Consider the following 8,426-nt stretch of genomic DNA (forward strand, 5'->3'; position numbering starts at 1 on the left):
GCAGTATAGATATTAGCTGCACATGCAGAGGTTGAGGAAGATATATTTATTTTAAAAAGTGTAACTACAGGTGGGTAGCCAAGTAACAATAATGAAGGGAAGAGTAGAAACTATCCTTTAACTGGAACGGAGGCTTGGCTTGGGCTTGGGCTGAGCTTGCTTTATGTCAAAGACCATCTGCTTCATACAGGTTTGAATCCAAATTAGAACTGCACTGCCCTCCTGCGTCCACAGCAGAAAAATCCCGTGTGGAAAGGTTTCAGTAAACACATCCCTGGTGCTGCAGAGGAAGCATCTGGTTTTGTGCTATGAATGTTAAACAAAAAGAAAATTATTCCTGTACCCCAGCTACTTAGAAGAGCACATAACCAAATTAATTTTGTCTGCTCAGGGCAGTTTCACCCAAAACCTGAAGAAAAATTGGAGAGTCCAAACTCTTTGGAGTGTTTTTTCCAGCTATGTATTCATTGCCTAAATGTTTTGGAATTTTTGCAAGGTGCTCTGCTTTTACAAGCAGGTTCCAGCGAAGCCTTGTGTAAGGACTTCAGGGATCCTGACCATTTTATAGCTGTTTGGATTCCAAAGCCATCACTGACGATACATCCAGTGGCAGAAAGCTCCTAGCACAGATGTGAGGTTGCCCAGTTATTTCTACTCACCGCCTCAAATGCTGGGTTCAGCAAATTCAGAAATTTTTGGAAAGCAGAAAGGAAGGGCTCAGGCTGAAACCTCTGAAAACCAGGATGTACAACACAGAGCTGGCCGTGCAGCCTTCATATGACCACTGCTGGAGTGGGCAAGGACGGCCCACGGGGTTTGGCCAATGCACCCCAGTGGTGTTGGCTGTGTCGGGTACAGCTACACTAAGCAGCCTGGAGGCTAATTCCAAGGGCTTGGCAGAGCTGGCTGGGGACATGAAATGCTGGGTAGCAGAGTGCGTCCCCAGGTCACAGCTGGGTGGGCTGGCCTGCCAGTGGGTGTGCCGGCAGCCCCTTCCCCTAGTCCTGCTTGCAGCAGAGCAGGCTCGCAGGCTCCTGGAGCAGCAGTAGAGGCAGTGAACTGTCCTGCTCCCCTGCCTCTGTACCTGCACAGCACCTCCATCCACCTGCTAGCTCCGAAATAGAATGGTTCCTGAGCATGAGAAAAAAAGAGGTCTAGAACAATCCTTTCAGGAAAGGATAGGAATAAGAAAAGCAACTCATTTTAAAATGAGAGGTGGAACACTTAAAAAGAAGCAGTGGCCTGCAAGAAGAAATACATACTATGGGAAAATCTGTGTGAAGATGTAGAAAGTTGTTGCTGGTTATGGAGTGCCCTCTGGTGCTGTGTACGAATCAGGGGTTCACCAGAGGGTCACGCCCTTTCTCATTTGAGTAGCTGAAGCCACATATTGAGTAGGGTTCTCCTCCCCCTACTATGCCAGTATATTTTGGTAACGTTTCCTCAAAATGAGTTGGTTCCTAGAAGGCAAGCACAGGGACCTGTACCTAACAGAACGGAAATAGAGCGTGCAGGCAATGAAAGCGGGAAACAGGAGAGTGAGCAGAGAACCTTCTCCAGTGGTGCTGATAAGGGATAAACAGGACCGCTGCTGGGGAAGGCAGACTTAGGATAAAACAGCAAAGTATTAGTTCAATAGACTTGTACCAGGTTTACTGTAACGGTAAGAAAAAAGCAGTAATTCTGATTTTTTTGGAAGTTTTTTGAAGGCTGAATCTTTCATGGTTTTGCAATCACAGATTTCTTCTAGGGGACAAAAGTGAAAATAATAGAAGAATTATTCATTGTCATGCATTTCTAAGCATGGAAGCTGAAAGTCAAAATAAGCCACTGTATTTAAAGCAAATGAGACTTAATTTTAATTTTATTGAATTACTGTATATCCAGATGAATCTGCTTGAGAATAACATTCCCTGTTGGCTTAAGTTCTACCCGGAATCTGGGTCTGGTATTCGGTCTCGAGCTTCTCTGAGTGTCAGGTTATTCGGTTCTGGGGTTTTAAAGTTCAGAAGACAAAACTTCAGGATACAATTGACATGGCCGTTAAAGAAACTGAGTCATATCTACCCAAACCCGTGGTTAAGAAACAAAAACGCCTGATCAATTAGTAGCAAAGCTGTATAATTGCTGTCTCCAGCGTGCTCTGAATGTTGCCAAAGAAATGAACCGGTGGTTTGGAGAACTTGAGCAAAGCAGTAAATCTCCTTCCTGCTCATGTAACTTGGAGAGCAGCTGCTAAGCATCTGCCTCAGCTTCCAGCTGTACGACTTGGCTACCAGTCAAAGAGTTCCAGTAAACAAGCTGGGTGACCTAAATTTTGTACCAGTGCGTGAGCATCAGTAAACACTGCAGCTCGGTTTGCAGTGGCAGGTGACCCCTAGCACCAAGTGAAACATTAGAGGAATTACTCTAAATTGTGACAATTTGTAATGATTCACAGGGATTATTCCTCTGGGGAAGAACTCAGGAATAATTGCATGCTCAGCCTGACAGCAAAAAGTGTTATGCTTGCATTAGTCAGTGATTTCTTAGGAGCAGGTCAATAAACAGAAGCGAGATGCAGAAGCTCTTACATCTACACCACATTAAGTTCGGCCTTTCAATACTTAAAGGGGGCTTATAAGACAGATGGGGACAGACTTTTTAATAGGGCCTGTAGCGATAAGACAAGGGGTGAGGGTAGATTCAGACTAGATGTAAGGAAGATATTTTTTTACAGTGAGGGTGGTGAAACACTGGAAGAAGTTGCCCAGAGTGGTGGGAGATGCTCCATCCCTGGGAACATTCAAGGTCAGGTTGGACAGGGGTCTGAGTTGAAGACGTCCCTGCTCCTTGCAGAGGGGTTGGACTGGACGGCCTCTAAAGGTCCCTTCCAACCCAAGCTGTTCTATGATTCCATGATTCTAAGTTCAAGAGGTTTATCCGCCAGGTCAGATTTAGTCTGGTCCCCTGGATTCACTACCTGCACCACACTTGTGGTTTGGAGCTGTCTGAGCAAGCAGTCGTTAGTTCAGACCCTCAGTTCTGCTCTTAGGGCATATTTGGTGTGCACCTGGAGCGGAGACTCTGGTTTAGAGTCTTTTAAAATGAGTCTAGTATGTCCATCAGAAGTGGTCTGCAGATCTTGGTGACAAATCGCTTCAAAAGCATAACACTGCTCCAAAACAAACCAAAATGCTTTAGCAGATGCAGCCACTGCAGTCTTGACATACAGTCGAGGCTGTCACCCAGCTAGACAAAAGCAGTACTTGCAAATTTGTGTCTTCTGCTTTCCTGAATATATTCGGGATTTTTTTTTTCCTGTAGAAAACATTGCATTAAAAGCAAAACACTACAGAACTTTGAAGGCAAGAGCAAGAACTGAAAAGCTGTCTGTCCATGGTGTAAATTAAAGATTATAGAGTTTTGTGCTGCTCTGGATACAATCTGGATAGGCTGAGCTGGTTTATACGCTGCTGCAGTCTGGTGTGGGGGACACAGCCAGACCTCACAGTGCAGCAAGAGCTCTTTTCGATTTTTCAGTCTCTAGCACCTCTTTATAAGATATCAGGTTTCTTACTTTGCTGTCCAAGAAAACCTTTCAGGTTTCATTCCCTGTGTGTTTTCAGATGTTCAAATACTTACAGAATTACTAGATAAAAGGTTATGATATCAATGGCATTTTTTCCTCATTAGTACATAAAAATTATTTTATGAAAAACCAGCAAACTCCTCTTCAAACAGTGCATGCTATTGCACAATGCATATGCAGATTTAATGATGATCTTTTTTTTTAAAGAACTACACAATTGTTGCTGTGCAGAATAGCTAGATTAAGAATACACCAAAACCTTGTCAAACATTTGACACAAAACACGTGTTGCTTTATTTCTAGAATTCAAGAGCGGTAGAGAGTTGTTCAAATCTTGAATCAGCAATCATTTTCTGAAGTTACTGTCACTGGCCTTAGAAGTTTTGGAGAGGAATTGTAAGCTACAGTAAGTATTTACTATAGTGAGTGAGTATTAGTTTTAATATTGTTTCTTGTTAATGCTTATTGGTAAGAATACAAAACCTAAAAAATTCATCAATGTTTTAGGCCCATTTCTACCACTGGCAAATGCAATAGGGTCATGCACAGTAGCCAAAGAAAGAGTAACAAAAAGGTGCTTCTTTATTTGGCTCGGCAGAAACTTGCATGTTCCGCTTAAAATGTCTGAGATTTAAAATGTCAACCTCTTTCGAAAATTATGAGTAGGTATTTCTTGTCAGTATGCTCCTGTGTTTTGATGAATATTTTTGATAGGATAGATATTTCTCTTAACAGAAAAATTTGTTGAAAGAAATGTTTGAGATAAGCCTATAAAACCCCTGAGCTTAAATGAAAGAGCCATTTAAAAGATACTGAGCAGTCAAATTTGGAGCTATTTTAACATAATGCTCCAAGCGGATACATTCACATTAATTTTGCCAAGATTCTGGTTTTGGAAGTTAACTGCTTTGAACTGTTGTCTCTGAAAGTTTACGTTTATAGCCTGTTTCAGAACTGGTACTCAATGCTAGCGACTTAGGAAATCCATGTTTTGTTTCAGCAGACATCCCGGAGGATTGTATCAGCTGAAATAACTTTTCCACTTCTACTTAACACACAATTTGGGTATGTTAAGTCCCCGCACAGAAAGCATAAAATGTGTGTTCAGTCCATTTTGGTTTTTAGTTAACTTCGTTCAACAAGAACTTCTATTGGAGTTCACTTTCTTGTACTGAAGACCAAAGACCACATGTTCCAGGATTGGTTTCAGGAGGAGTATGTGCAAACATTGCCGAGGGAGGATGTTCTACGTGAACAACCATTCAGCAGGGACATGCAGAGAATAACCCAGATTTGCAAAGCCATCTCACCAGGCCTTGAAAGTCAGCGTCTTGTTTCTGGGAGCTTCGTACGCATGCCTAGCAACACTGCCTGTCTACCTTTACCTGGTGATTCATAGTACGTCATGTAAGTAATGTCGTTATATTACCACCTATCGTGATCAACACCTCCAGGGCAAAGGCAGGCAGACAGTAGGCATAAGTGAGGATGGATAAAACCAAGAGGAAGCGTGTTTGTAATGCCGTTCCCCTTGTGCCTCACGAAGATATATCCGTGACCCAACGTGCAAACAAAGGGATCATCAGAGTGTACCAGGCGTGCCCAAGTGTTTTGTCTGTGACTCGGACATGAATGGTGCAACGCTCAATAGTGTAACGGCTAGCTTTGTTAGCATTTTATATATTGTAAATCAAAGAAGCTTACTTCTCTCTTTCTCTCGCTCTTTAGTCCCCCAGCCCACAGACTAAGCAAGATTTTATCGTATTGCTGTAAAAGAAAAGGGAAGGCTCAAGCTCTTAGGTTCTTAAGTTTCAAACTGATGGATAGAAAATGGAGGAGCTAGGAAATGTGCTGAGAGTTTGGTGGCATAGGTTTGATCATGTTTAAACTGCAAAACTTTGATATTTGCAAACGTCCAGTTAAAGGCAACATTAAAGACAACAGAGCTCTTTTGCTTTTGTGGCTTTGCTTACCAGCTACAATGTCCCATATCAGAGCAGGAGGGTTGGGAGGAGAGAAGAAAATCCATCTGAAATTTAGCAGCTTAAAAAAAAAAAAAACCCAAACGTTTATAATCAGCTTGAGAGCTCAGTGGATTTGTGAAATCGTTTGGGATTAACAGGCTATTGATTGCTAATAAAACAATATTTAGCTTTGTCTGATGAACAGCAATGGAAAAAGGTGTGGGCACCTTGTCAAACAAGACCCATTGAGGACGGATGATGGGTTAAGTGTGGGGGTCTGAGTGGCAGCGTGGGTGCCCGGTCTTCAAGGAGAACTTGTCAGTTGTTAGTAAGGCTGGTGAAAGGAAGGACGCCAGCGCCTGATGGCTGGGGTAGTATTGATGCAAGTTAGCTGACTAATCAGATTGAAAAAGTCCCATGGTATTTATGTCACTTTAATTTTCATCAAACAATTGGAGACGACAGCACTCTATTAAGAAGAGGTTGATCCAGAACTAAAGCTAAATAAATTAGGGTCTCAGTTTAATCAAATTATCCCTCTACTGGCCTTGGATTAACCGGGGGAGACAGCGTCGGTCTAGGCACTTTTCATTGGCTGATTTATTTATTTTTTTTTTTAAAGAAGCTGGTACAAAGAATGAGAGATTTAACACACATAGCTACTACTCATAATACCTCAAACAAGCACCTTTTAAAGAAGCGGGAATTAATATTTATCAGGAGAATTTGCAGTTTTACTGAAGGATATTTCCATTTTTACGTTAGTTTTGTTCAGTGAAATGAACTGAAAATGAGGCAAAAATCCGTCAACAGAAAAGCTAAAACAAGAGAACTTGTAATAAGATGGCATAAAAATCGAAACAGTAGCCTAATGCTACTGAATGACTTCTTGTTTGATTCATAATAGATAGTTTAGTTTACCTGCTTTAAAAATTGCTTGATTGCACATTTACATTTTGCTGTTGTTCACTTACATTTTTTTGTGCAGGGTAAGTCATACTTTTTCCTCCTTCCTACATTCTTTACACTTCTGGGAGAAGCCTCTGGGGTAGCGAGATTGTGTCTGAGAAAACAATTTTCCCAAGCTGTCTGGTACCTTCTCCTGCAAAGTGTTTTCGTTAGAAGTTTACAGCAAGATAGTAACTATCTTTTCAATACTGCTAACAGGAAGAAATCCTGTGTTTATAGACCCTCTACAAAGATTTAACTGAACTGTTGCAATAAGTCTTTTGAAACCTCAAACTCCTGAAATAGTCCCAATCTCTATGTTGTCAAAATCATTGTATAAGTCTCTCCAGTTTTCTAGATATAGAAAGTAAAATAGTACATCCTTTGCCGCAAGCAACTGACTGAATTTATCCCAATTAGCTACAAAATTTATTTGTGAAAAATGCTTTGTGATGGACACTCCCTTCCATCTTTGCTGGACAAGTAAAAATTATTTTGCAAGAACAGAGGTGTCAAAGGATGTGATCTTACGCATGATTCTACTTTTTGATTTTTATCTCTTTCTCTGACTTCTCCCCTAAGTTGCTTTTGTCTGCTCACAATCAACCCTGTTCCTCATTCTATGGGGGCAGTCACAACTTGGAGAAAGTGGAGCTGGACAAAGAAATACTTGTATTTTTGTTACATCCATCAAAACGGAGAGATGGATCTGGGCTGCGATCTAATGCACACCAAGGTAAACCATTTACACTGCATACGTAATACACATGAGATGTATGACTGTCTCCTGTTGGTCCCTATTATCTTGGAATCTACCAAATTCCATTCTTCCTCTTCTTGCATTTCAGTTCTGCTCTTAAAGACATTCTGATGAAGGCCTTGGAAATCTCTGCACTAAGCACTAGATTCCTTAAATAGCTATGAAAACATGCACTAATGGTCTTTTCATTTATGATTTCTAAATTTTTCTTCAGATATCATATTGCTGTTTTGGGCTCAAACAATTTGATCCTTTTTTTTCTGGTACACTTGGAGTTTCCACTGTTGCCGGTTCGCTGCTACTCATGAACACAAACCAGAGCTGGTTCTGGTGGACCTGACATTCTCAGATGCTCAGCCCCTCACAAGAAGGGCTTTAGTTTCAAAGTAACTCATCTAGGTATTTACATCCAGTTTGCTAAATGCTTTACATCCGCTGCTGTGGCACTAAATATCCTGTAGATATTCAAACAGCATTATGCCTCAAACAGTTGCTTTTGAGGGTTTGGTTTGAATGCACAGCCCTCCTAGTTCCACTGGTTTGACCTGTCAGCTGGTCTGGATGCCACCGAATGTCTGTCCTCACTTGTTTTCTTACTGTGAATGAATCGAGATCATATATTTTCATGGTAACTACGCGGTCTAAGGTAAACACTTCATTTTACTTCAAATGGGGGGAGGATTTCTTTTGTAGTTTATCTTTACAATCATTTACTCTAAGTCCAGGTATTTTTTCCCTGTAGAAACACAGATATTAAGAGATAGAAAAGTCTGAAGTACTTACAGATGCTTTCTCTGTGAACACTGATTTATCCTTGAGATGCTTATGAGTACTTTTATCTGCTTTTACCTTTTGGACATCAACTGTGGAAGTAACTCTGAAGATCAGTGATTTTCTAAGCCTCTAAGTGGTTTATTATCTTTTTTAATGTTATCTGATCGGAGTTATTGCAGTTGGATCCCAGTGGGCTGTAGCACCTGAAATTGTCCCATGTTCCTCAAGCTCCTGCACAACGCGCATTTTATGGAGGCATTTCTGTAGGTGCATAAATATATTTTCTCTCAAGGTAGTGTCACTCCTTTTTCTGTGCTGTAGCTTTGCACTAATTGCAGAGACTGGTTCTGCTCAATCCCTCATGGAAAATGGTCACTCGCAGTATTTTGTACCGACAGCGCTACATTTC

The sequence above is a fragment of the Egretta garzetta genome, unplaced genomic scaffold (assembly GCF_000687185.1).
Source record: "Egretta garzetta isolate BGI_Z169 unplaced genomic scaffold, ASM68718v1 scaffold454, whole genome shotgun sequence".
In the NCBI taxonomy this organism is placed as follows: Eukaryota; Metazoa; Chordata; class Aves; order Pelecaniformes; family Ardeidae; genus Egretta; species Egretta garzetta.